The sequence below is a fragment of the Myiozetetes cayanensis genome, unplaced genomic scaffold, assembly GCF_022539395.1.
Source record: "Myiozetetes cayanensis isolate MyiCay16 unplaced genomic scaffold, myiCay2020 scf6-25, whole genome shotgun sequence".
Taxonomy (NCBI): Eukaryota; Metazoa; Chordata; class Aves; order Passeriformes; family Tyrannidae; genus Myiozetetes; species Myiozetetes cayanensis.
In genome coordinates this window covers 18,547,411-18,560,235 of record NW_026087853.1, presented here as the reverse complement: position 1 = coordinate 18,560,235, position 12,825 = coordinate 18,547,411, and positions in this window count along the sequence as shown.

Here is a 12,825-nt window from a genome sequence, read left to right as displayed (position 1 = left end):
ACCTGCATGGCTTTCCTATGCATCTGCAGAGGAACCTCTACTGCTATGCATTGAGAAGCCTGTCCCACAAGGAGATCTGGGAAGGGCAATATGACAAACTTGCCAGGAGTGGGAGGAGGGAACATCCGAAGTGAGAGCCAGGAGTAGGATGGGTAGAACCACCAGCAACAGTGTATCTGGCCCTTACCTTTGACGCCCCAAGACTGCCATAGGAGAGGGCACAGGGCGCTGAGTGTTCTCTGTGTGGGCTCTGCTCAACCCTTCAGGACCCTGTAAGGGAGTCCAGGGGACCAGACGCCAGGAGCAGGAGTTATCCACGTTACCATCATCATGTGCACTCCCCAGGGGGAAGGCACAGACATGGGTTGCAGACACATTCACACCCCATCCTGGGAAAGGACAACCCTGTACATGCACATGCCACACATGAACATCCTTGAACTCACAGATCCCACACAGGAACATCCTGCACAAGAACACCTCTGTCTGATCACATTCTTGGATATACCCATCCCACACAGGAGTATCCCTGCTCCTGGATATGCACCACTGTTGCACACACTTATGATCCCAAACACTTTAACATGTTACTCCCATGCGCTGGTTTGCTCACAGCTGTGGGACGTGAACAGACTCACATGGGGGTCACTGTCAGTGACTGAAGCAGTTAATGACTTACTTACACATTCTAAGATCACCAAAAACTTTTGCAAATTGAAAAGAAGCAGCTGCTCACCAAGCAAAGCCCATGCAAAACTAAATACTGCCAAAGGACCTTCAGATCAGATAAGCAGGTGCCACTGCCCAACTATCCTGGGTGCAGATGCATTCCTGAAGCTACAAATTGGATCTCCAGATAAGGGAAGAGGCTAAGAAGGGAGAATCCTCGATAACATGCCAATGGCCTGCCTTCACATGATAACTCTGCTCATCTAGCCTGGGCTGTGCATGTCAAATATCAGACCATGATTGATGCTGATGCAATAGGCAGCTGAGATTGTCTTAGGAGATGTCAGAGACTCAGTGACATGTCACTTGACACAATGCATTGCAAAACTCTACACACCTGAGCTAGAACTGTATAGTAACTCATAACATCTTTGGGGTTTGGGGGAACTTCCCCTCATCCCCAACAGATCAAGACCATCACTTCAACTAAGAGATATGTAAGCTGCAACTACCAAGTTTCATCACTGGATCCAGTGGGTGGTGACTACACATATATATATATATCTTTCCACCTTTATCCTTTATTTCCCTTTCTCTCCCTTATGCGTTTCCTTAAGTATTATCTTTATGCTTTAATATTGCTATGCTTTAATATTGCTATATTGCTATAGATACTCGAATATTGCTGTATTACTATAGATGATAACATCCAAAATGGCAACATACCTGTTTACCTTTGAAACAAAATTGTTCCACTCTAATCCACCCCAAGGGATTTATTGATAAGAACGCAAGTTACCCTCTTGTTCTGGGGTGAGTCGCAAGAGCCACCCACGATCCTGGGACCTGGGTGGGCACCAAGAGGCCCGCGGCTGGCAGACCGGCACACCAGAGAGACCCACAGACATTATGCAAGCTTTCTGTTTTATTGTCGTAGCCATGCCCATGGTTGCTGGTGGTCTCAGGGGCTCTGGCTCTAAAACTCAAAGTCTACCAGCTCTTCTGGCTCTTCCGGCACCTCCTCCTCTACGGGACGGCGTCTGCGTCTCCTATTTGGGGGGCGGCGCCTAGCAGTGGGGGGGCTGTCTGTTTCATCATGGCCAGCATGGCCCCTCATCCTCGTATTCCGGCGGCGGGAGCGGCTCTGGCCAGCACGACGCGTCTTGTGCAGGTTTGGCTGGCTCCGGCTCCTGCTCCTGCGAGCCCTACGCCTCCGTCTGTAGCCGGCCATGGTGGTGCTGGCTGAGTGGCATGTGTGGCTGCCCTGCTTTTATAGGGGTGCCGGGGCGGGGTCCTTTGTGACACAAGGGCTTTACGGAGCCAGCCTCACCAGTGATGTCACAAGGACTGCATGGCGATGCTGACCACACATGGGCTCCATCGCTACCGGCCAACACCAGCCCACATGAAGTGGGCAGCTGCTGAGTATCTGCAGAGGCCTTCCTTCAGCACCAGCATGTGCCAGTGGGTCTGCTGGACATCGAGCTGAGATGGGAGAAACAAGAGGAGGCTGCCAGTACAGGAAGTGGTAATACCCAGGCAGAGTGGTGTCAGTGATGATGTTTCCAGCTTTGATTGCACATGTGGCTTTTGCTTTTCATGTTAGACTGCAAGTAACAACTGTTCTCAATTTTACTCTAGCAGTGCTTTGTTTCTGGTTGGGATTATAACATGACTGAGCTTCACTGTGGATACCTACGGGATGTAGGGGAATACCTGCTCCGCAATGGCTCAAAATGGGATGGAGGGTGAGAGCCTGCTAAACCATCATTTCCCAGTGTCTGCAGAGGAACCTCTGCTGCTATGCCTGGAACACCTCCTCCTCTCCTTCTCTCCTGCCCTGGGCTCTGCAGGACCGTTTCTTGCATGTACTCGCATGCATGCCTGCACTGGCCTTGCATCAGTACAACTATGTGCTGGCAATTTAACCTTCTTTCTTATTTTATACTTTTGTATCATTTTACTCAAACCTGAAGCTGTTACTGTTGTAACTATTGTACTTTTAAGCATAAACTTAAAAGACTTTTAAGCATAAGCTTAAAAGACCCTAAAAGTCCTTAAATGATACTCAATAAATAAATACAAACTAGTCACTTGCAGTGTTTGCTAATGGAAATCACTCCATGAAAATAAAATAACCCAATATGCTTCAAACTTCATAGAATGTTGGCTTATAATCCGCTTATAAGTGTTGGCAGAAACATTGCTTCTGCTCAAGTGTTTATTATCATTTATAGGGGAGAAATTCTGTGGAAAACCTCAAGGGAACTTCTGAAAACTGTCTTCAGCATATTGGCATTTGCACTTGAAGGAAAGCTCTCTGAGAAGTAGATGAGGTCTACTTTTCATCCTAGTGTTATTTTTTTCTTATTATTTTAGACATGAGAGGAACAAAGTAATTATAGTGATAGTACTAAATAAATAGTAAAATACTGCAACAACAGTGTCTTCCCTAGTGCTGTGTGTGAGTTTGGCCTCATGGTTCAAGAGCAGACCAGTCTTCTGCATTCCAAGATCTGCTAGCAACTCCCTGTGTAAGTGTAGTAAAACAGTTTCATTCCCTTTGGTATTAGTTTTTCTCAGTTGTAGTAAAAGACTGACTTAATGGACATGCTATGAATTAGTGCTTATGGATATTTATGAGATTGAGGCCACTCTCAATGATTTCGTAATTGTCTTGGGAATTTGGAGTGGTCCCAGTTGACTAGAAGCTGGCTAACATTGTCCCAGTTTTCAAAACGGGCAAGAAGGATGACCCTGGAAACTACAGGCCTGTTAGTTTCACTTCAGTGCCTGAAGATATGGAGAAGATTATTCTGGGAGGTACTGAGAAACACCTAAAGACAATGCAGTCACAGCCAGCACGGCTTCGTGAGAGGAAAGTCCTGCTTATCAAATTTGATTTCCTTTTATGACAAGATAACCCACCTAGCTGATCAAGGGAAGCCAGTTGATGTAATCTTTTTGGATTTCAGTAAAGATTTTGATACTGTCTCTCACAGGATCCTTCTGTACAAAATGTCCAGGATACAGATGGATAAACATACCATGTGGTGGGTGAGCAATTGACTCATGGGTAAAACACAGAGGGTAATAGTGAATGGGCTAACATCAGACTCATGACCTGTCACTAGTGGGGCACCCTCTTAGGCCCTGTGATCTTCAGCATCTTCAAAAATTACTTGGACGCAGGACTGGAAGGGATAGTAACTTTGCAGATTTTACAAAACTGGGAGAAGCTGCTGATTCCCTCCAAAAGAAAGAGGCCCTGTAGAGAGACCTCAGCAAATAAGATGACTGGGCAATCACCAACCATATGAAGTTCAACAAGGGAAACTGCTGGATTCTGCACCTGGGATGGGGCAACCCAGGATGTACGTACAGACTGGGGAATGAGATGCTGAAAAGCAGTGCCACAGAAAGCGACCTGAGGGTCCTCTTCTATGTCAAGTTGAATATGACTCAGCAGTGCCCTGGCAGCCAGGAGGGCCAACCGTGTTCTTGGGGGCATCAGGCAAAGCATCATCAGCTGGTTGAGGGAGGGGATTGTCCAGCTCTGCTCTGCACTAGTGTGGCATCACCTTGAATATTGTGTGCAGTTTTGTGCACCACAATATAAGAAAGATATTCAGCTATTAGAGAGTGTCCAAAGGAGGGCAACAAAGATGGTGAAGGGCCTTGAGGGGAAGCTGTATGAGGAGTGGTTGAGATCACTTGATCGGTTCAGCCTGGAGAAGGCTGAGGGGAGATGTTGCAGTCCGCAACTTCCTTGTGCGGGGAAGAGGAGGGGTAGACACTGGTCTGTTCTCTGTGGTGACCATTGACAGGACTCCAGGGAGAAGCCTGAAGCTGGGTCAGGGGAGGATTAGGTTACATATTAGGAAAAAGTTCTTCACCCAAAGGGTGATTGGGCACCGGAACAGGCTCCCCAGGGAAGTGGTCATAGCACCAAGCCTACTGGAGTACAAGAAGAGTTTGAACTCTCAGGCCCATGGTGGGATTCTTGCAGATGATCCTATGCAGGACTAGGAGTTGGATTTGATGATCCTTCTGAGTCCCCTCCAACTCAGAATATTTTTGATTCTGTATGGTTATAAACTGAAGGCCTAACAAATTTGACTACACATTTTTTTGGTAGATGACTTCAGGTATGATTGAATTGAAGTTTTAAGTAGAACATGTGAAAGTTTTAATCAGAACTTAGGTTCTTTAAATTTTGATTATTTTAACCTCTTGGTTAATAATTACAAAGTGTTTACTTTTCTATTTTTGTTGCACTGAACTGTAGACGTAGTAAAAGTTTCATAGGGATGGAATCATCAAAAGGATGATGGACAGAGTTCTCTTGTCAGGATCATTTGTTTATTTTAATTCTGTCCTTGTTATTTCATAAATGTTGATGAACAGTCAACTAATTATTGGTATACTTATTGATTTTTTTCCAATTTTCTTTCATAAAAATAGAGCTATGATGTCATTGGTAAATTTAGATAATTTTTTCTTCTTGAGACTAGAGAAAGAGCAGAAATTCTGATCAGAAGTTTTGAAAACATTCTTGTTATGGTGGTAGGAGATAGCAACTGGAAACAAGTACCTAGAAACTGGTCTCAATCCCAGTTAGAAAATAGCTGGATGTAAGTGAAATAGTTGGATGCAAGTGAAAGCATCCTATGCATTTTTAGTGGTTGATGTGAAAAGGGTAATTGGATTTTTTTTTTAAATATTTTGTAACATTAGAATTACTATCTGTGATACTGTAAATGAACAGTAAAGTTTGTCTTTTATGTTTCAATAACATTGGAAGTTTAATGTAGTTAGTGTTAGAAAAGGTTTTTGCTCAAGGGACAGGAGTAAGTGATATCCACAAGTATGTGAGTGTATCAGTAGACTTTGATCATTTCCCCATGGTGGTTGTATCATCTAGTTTCAATGTAGCTTTAGTGGGACATGTACCCTGTGGTAGGAAATGTTTTAATTTGCAGACAAGCTAATGTTCTGAGCAGGGGAACAGGGCCAAATGGCCAATGGGAACCAAACTTTTCTCATAGAGCTGGAAATTCTGTTGGCTGAGAAGAAGAACAGAGAGAATTCTGACTCCTCGTTTTTGGAGATAGCTTTCATTTTGCCAAAATAAGCATAATAAACTAGACCTGTACCTAATGGTAGCTCACAGTTTCAGTTTAAATGAGACACAAGTGTTTTGCTGAGGATGAGTTATGAGGAAGACCTAAACTACTCCCTCTAAGCAATTGTAAATCTGAAATTAAAAGGCTCCAATTGAGAAAAATGTGGAAAAAAGAAAATAACAGCTCTTTATTAAAAGATATATGTGTATTGGCAGAACAATGAAAGAACACAAAATAAAACAATAAATAAAAATAAACAATAATCCTGTACCCAAAAATAATGCCCTTCAAAACAAACAAACAAACAAACAAAAACTAAACAGTTCAGTTTATGCCCTTTGGTGCAATTCTAACCACAGTCAGTAGGGGGCACTGTTGGATCACTGGAGATGCAGAACTTGCAGTGTCCTGTGCCAGTCAGCAGGGGGTGCTGTTGGATCACTGACGATCACCATGTGAGGAGGCCCTCAGGTGTACTGGAGAAGCCTAAAAATGGAGATCTTCCCTCCCTGTCACTAGGAAAAGGGAGAGAGGAGGGAAAGAAAGGAAAAGATCCTTCCCAACGGGAACTCACTCTGTCCTACTGGCTGAACTGTGTGGTGTGGCTTCCCCTCTCCTTTGGTGTGCAGAGGAACTGTTGCCAAAAAAAAACAAAACGAAGGAGGAGAGGCCTCCAGAAACAGTTCCTTGCCAATGAAAATCCAAGCAAAATTCCCAGCTGGCAACCAGGCCGAGAACAAAGCCACTTCCGAGCTCCTGCTACCCTGACCTTGTTTCAACTTTGGCAGCAACCAAACTCCTCCCCCTGTTTCCCAGGAGAGGAGAGAAAAAAAAAGTAAAAAAAGAACTCCTTGCCTCTCCCCACAGACAAGATCCTGAGGGCCATCAACTAGGAATGTGGTTCTATCAGCCACTTCTTTTTGTTACTTTGCCTAAACCACAGTCAATCTGCTCATTCAACATCCCCTTCACACAGTGGGCAGGGGGAAGGAAAAAATTCCTGCTTAGTTTCTAAGAACAAGCAAAACCATGACACTCACTTAGCTTTTATGTATTTCCTATATTTGCTGCATAAAACCTTTCATTATTTGTATTGCTTTTACTTGAATTCCTTTATTGGAGAGTCTGTGAATCCCACTCAGGACTAAGGCAGGCTATGGAAAGGCTCCCAGTCAACTTAATGGGATCAAAATGGAAAAAGACATATAGTAATTTCTGAAGTATGTGAGATGTGCTGGTAAATCCCTGAAACTAAACACTGCTTTATGATTAATAATGAATGTTGCTGGTATATTTAATTAATGCTGTATCCTACACTATCTTTTTGGAGACTCAAGGTTGAAGAGGACATAAATATGAAATGAAAAGTCTGTTCTTGTATCAGTGTGGGATTGGTTTCTATTACTACTTTCCATGCCATAGTTTTCTTAGTATTCATATTAATCTAGGTGTATTCTATAATAGGATAAGCTGTTTAATTTGTTTATGTTTTCTTATTCTTTGGAGTAAAGTTACTCTTAAGACTGACTACTGAAAGAATTTGTTTCAACCATAACCTTTGTATGGTGTAGTTAACGGAAAATGCGTTAAATAATTTTCTACAGCTAAGGCTAAGAGATACTGAGGAATCAATAACTCTCTCATCTTCAGTTGCATAAACTCTTTTGTCACTGTGGGATGTAGGCAGTCGCAACTGCATTAGATCTCTTTCATGTAGAAATTTAAACCTTTTCCAAGTAATTTATTACCTTCTTCCTTCTTTTTCAGTTACAGGTTGGTTAAGATGTATTTGTTGCACGAATGTTTCATTACATGCATTATTCATTTCTGTAAAATAGTTTCCAAATAAAGGTTACTTTAAGATGTTTCAGCATAAGTAATATATCTCTTAAGATATCTTCAGAATGTGATATCCAGCTACAACTCTGCAATGAGGTGAAAGTGTCTCCCAGTGACTTATTAATGTTGTCTGTTCATTTTGTTCATTACTATGAGCAATTTAGCTCTTTCAGATACTATTCCTCATGATGACATTTTAAGGCTTATTTATCTTAACTTTGCTTGTTTTGCAAGTAACACTGCACAGTTTAATAAATTATATCACTGTTGTAGAAACCTGATACCTTTATTCTTGAATCATTATTCTTGATGATTGCTGATTTATACACTTAAAACATCACATTACAGAACTGGTTTAGAGTCATCTCTGAAGTGCTTACCGTATGCTATAAGCTAACAGTTTTTATGGCAAGGCCTGGAAAAGGTTGACTGCCAGAGCAATCAGAGTGATGCATTGAAGTGCAATAGTGCAACCTAAACATAATAATGCATCTGATTCAGCTGCTGCACATAAGACTCCTCAGCTGTTATTTGACAATTTGAAAATAGAAGGGAACAAAGTACTGGCAAACAGATGCATTTCAGAAAGATTATTAAAAATGGGGCATATTTTCCAAAGTACCAGAAAAATGATCAGCTGGGTAAAGATGTTCACACCTTTTCCTAAGAAAGGACATAGAATTCAGTGAAATTTGAAAGGAAACAAGAGTGGACTACAACAAGTTTTCTAGTAATCGGTATCGGGTATTTTTGCAACTTCTTTCAAAACACCTCAAAATGTTCATGGACATTCTCAGCACTGACAGTTTAGTACTATGTGTGTTTTCAAGCAGCATATGTCACTTGAAATGACTACAAAGAAGACAGAACCACTAAAATATCTAGGCATCTCACAGAGGATTTTGGATTAGACTAGTTTGAACCGAAAACTGAGAATGTCTTTCATAGAATCATAGGGTCATTAAGGTTGGAAATGACCACTATGATCATCAAGTCCAACTGTTAACCTGGCACCACTGCACTGATCACTAAAGCATGTCTCCAAGTTCTATATGCACATGCTTTTTGAATACTTCCAGGCATGGTGATCCCACTGCTTCCCTGGCCACTCTATTTGAATGCCTGACCAGCCTTTCGGTGAACAAATTTTTCCCAGTATCCAATCTAAACCTCCTATTGGTACAACTTGAGGTTGTTTTCTCCTGTCCTAATGATTGTTACTTTGGAGAAGTGACTGACCCCCTCACTGCTACAATCTCCTTTCAGGTAGTTATGGAGAGAATAAGGTGTCCCCTGAGCCTCCTGTTATCTAGGCTAAACAATCCCATCTCCCTCAGCTGCACTCCTCATTTGAGCTGTGCTACAAACACTTCACCAGCTTTGCTGCCCTTTTTTTGGTACATACTTGAGAACCTCCATGTCCTGTTGTCAGTGACCCAAAACTGAACACTGGATTTGAGGTGCAGTCTCACCAGTGCCGAGTACAGGGAGACTCTGGTACTTTCTGGAGGTTTGAGTGAAGACTTAAACTGTAGCCTATAAAGGTAAAATTAAACTTTATCAGAAAGCTGTAGCTTAAAAGAGACTTAATTTCCTTAATTTTTTTTATTCTACTGTGTGCTTAGTCAATACCATTATTATTCTTTTCTGTCTGCAGTTAATATCCTGAAGAAGGTGAGAAATCCTTTATCTAAACTTCAGTACTGTAATCTTAAAGAAAGTGCTCCACAATGATACTTCTAGTATTAAGGTGATCTATTATATTTGCAGTTACTACCCAGTATGACCCAAAGGGGTGATGTTGCAGGCTTATGAAATAGTAATTAGTTTGTCGAGAATGACAGATATCAACAAAATTGTTCTGCAAGAAGCTTATTCTTAGCTTCTGTAAAGAAACATGAAAGAGTAAATAGAGAATGGAGGTGTTGTAAAGGTGATGCCTAAGAACTACCCTACTGGCTCAGATCAAAGTATTATTTGTCTCAGCAGTCTGATTTAACATGATCCATCAGCAGTGGTTTAGCAGAAAACATAAAAACTTCCCCCAAATACTGTCCCAGATACTGAACCTTTTAGTGGTTTTGTCTTCCATAATTCTGTCATACCTTTTTTGGAAACCACACAGATTTATTTTTATATTTTAGTCTGGGGATTTTTTGATGGGCTTACAGAGGAACATTGAAGATGATTAGGACTTAGGTATCAGGCAAACAAAATGGTGAGCAGAAAAGAGTGAAAATGGAGATCTCAACCAAATGAGAAACAGGGAATTGTTCACACTCAATTTTGGTGTTTGAAGTAAGAGGCAATTTAGAAATGAGCACAGCCTAGATTCAGAGGCAGTGTCCCGGAGGGACTGCTGAGGGGCAGAGGTGGGCTATTCAGTAGAAAGTGAACAGAGTGGTTTCACATCCTGAAATGACAGGAAAAAACCTGAACTATCTCTTTGTACTGAGCCTTCAAAGGACTGTCAACACACTGGCATATGCCAATTTAAAACAAAACAACTCCATATTTTTCTTTTGCAATGCATATTTTTTTATGATTTTTCTTAGATGATCCAAAAATGTGCTTGTAAAATCTAGTACTTCTGTCTCAGCTGAGTCAGTTCTTTAAAGCTGGCCAGCTTTGGAACAGGCCTTTCCAAACTCATCATTATTTGCTGTAGGCAATCAGTAAACTCTGGATGCCATCTCTTTGGGTCAGAGACTTTCTGGATCATGGTGATTTTTGCTGGGTTCTTACTGTCCTCACTTAAACAACATATAACAAACCTGAGCAGAAAAAAATTCGTTCTCAAAAATCTGCCATATTGACTTCAGTAGAGTAGAACACAGATCAGAAATAAAGATCCTGTTTTTTTATAAATATCCTTGATTTAGAAAATGGAAGAAAAAAGTAGAAAATGAAATGCAAAAATGACAGATTATGTAATTTTTTTTTCCTAGGGAAAATGTATTTTATGAGACCCTGAGGTACTTATACCTCTTCAAATTGTTAACCAGCAAGACCGTTTTATTATCATATTTAGAGGAAAAAAACTGCACTATATTTCTATTTTATAACAAAGCAACCCAGAGAGGTAAAATTTTTCTACCTTCTTTTTAGACACCAATGGTTGTTTTCTGCTCAAGTCCCACTAAAGATTGGGGGTAAAAAGGAAAGGAATTTTTGGGAGTGTTGAATTGACTATTTAAATGCATTTTACAGTATCTTGCTTTCCTGATATGTGTGCTTGTCATGATTTTGTTTGTTCTGGGAAACTAAGTTGAAATTTTTCCCTTCCCCCTGTCCACAATGTGAAAGCGATGTTGAGTAGGCAGGTTGGCTGTGCTTTGGGCCATGAACCAACACAAAAAAAGTGGCTGGTAAAACCGCATTCTGAGCTGATGGCTCTCAAGATCTTGTGTCCTGGGAAATGGGGGAGGAGTTCATTGATGCCTGAGATGGGAGGAGGTCCGGGTGGCAGAAGCTGGGAGGTGGCTTTGTTCTTGGCCTGGTGACCAGCTGGGAATTCTGCTTGAATTTTGATCAGAGAGAAACTGTTTTGGGAGGTTTTCCCCTCCTCCATTCCCGTTTTTTTTTCCTTGGCATCAGTAATTGTGCACATCAAAAGGAGAGGGAAAACTATACCACACGATTCTCCAGCAGGACAGAGAGAGTTCCCATTGGGAAGGACCTTCTATTTTTTTTTCTTTACGTCCTCTCTCTCCCCTTTCCCAGTGTGGGGGGGAGGGAAGACCTCCATTTTCGGCTTCTCCAGCACACCCGGAGGGAGTGGCGTCCCCCCAAATGGCGACCACCAGTGATCAAACAGCACCCCATGCTGACCTGCACAAAGCATTGCAGGCTCTGCATTTCCAGTGATCCAACAACGCCCCCTGCTGACTGTGGTTAGAATTGCACCAAAGGGCATAAACTGAACTGCTTATCCTTTTTTTTGTTTGTCTATTTGTTTGTTTTGAAGGGGATTATTTTGGGATATAGGATTATTGTTTGGTTGTTTTACTTGTGGTTTTTTTTTCATTTTTTTCTGCCAATACACATATATCTTTTAATAAAGGGTTGTTATTCTTCTATTTTCCACATTTTTTTTCTCAATTAGAGCCTCTTAATTCTGGATTTACAATTGCTTAGAGGGAATAGTTTGGGTCTTTGTCATAACTCATCCTCAGCAAAACATCTGTGTCTCATTTAAACCAAGACATTACTTTACAAATGATTTAGCTCATGGCCATGACTTATTTTGAATGACAAAGTATATAATTAACATCAAGGTGAAAGGCGATTATGAGTATGAATACTGCACTATGCCCTCCAGAAACTACTTATGAAGCCAATTTAGGTTACACGTGGTTCAGTCTCTCAGAAGTCCTACTTAATAAATAACCAAGGCACTCCCTTTTCCTGAGCAGTTAACAGAAGGTGAGTTCCCAGTGTGATTACAGGGAAAAGATAATTTTTGGAAAAGAGTGAGGAACCATATAAGACAAACGTTTCTTCACACAGTTCTGCTGAAAGCTGAAGATGCAATTTAAGTGGGCAGTTAAGGTAGAGAATAACACAGTCCAAAAGTACCACAATGAAAGTGCTTGTATATGAAGTATAGTGATTTATGCTTGAGACATTCCATTCATCTTCTACCCATTTTTTCCTGACTATTTAAATAGATGTTTCCTAAGAACCCTCCCCATGAAGACATACTGAAGAGGAACTATTCTCAGCATTTGGCATATCAGTTGCACCTTGAAACCCCTTGGAGGTCCTCGCTTATGCAGGCACATACTGACAATTTTGGAAGAGTAGAATGGCAGTAAGAGTTAGATTAGTTTTCAGAAATCCAGCCCTAGAAAGACGAGGTTTTGTTCACTCAAGTAATAAGGTAGTCAGTTATTATAATTTGATTCTTGGCAATGTAGACAGAAACAAGCTCCGTATGAAAACATTGTGCAATAACACTATGTAAGAACCGTGTGTTATTGTATGGTGCTGTAACAGTTGTTATCAACTTGATATATTTGGATTTCAGCTTAGATTTCTGGAGCTGGCTAGACTATGGACTTCTATGTAAAACATCTTTATGATGCTTCTGCCAAAACAGGACTTCGTGTCATCACTCACTGAATTCTTTGGACCAAAAAAATTCCCACTAGTATCCTTGTTGGTCAGAAAATCAATTATATTAGTCTCA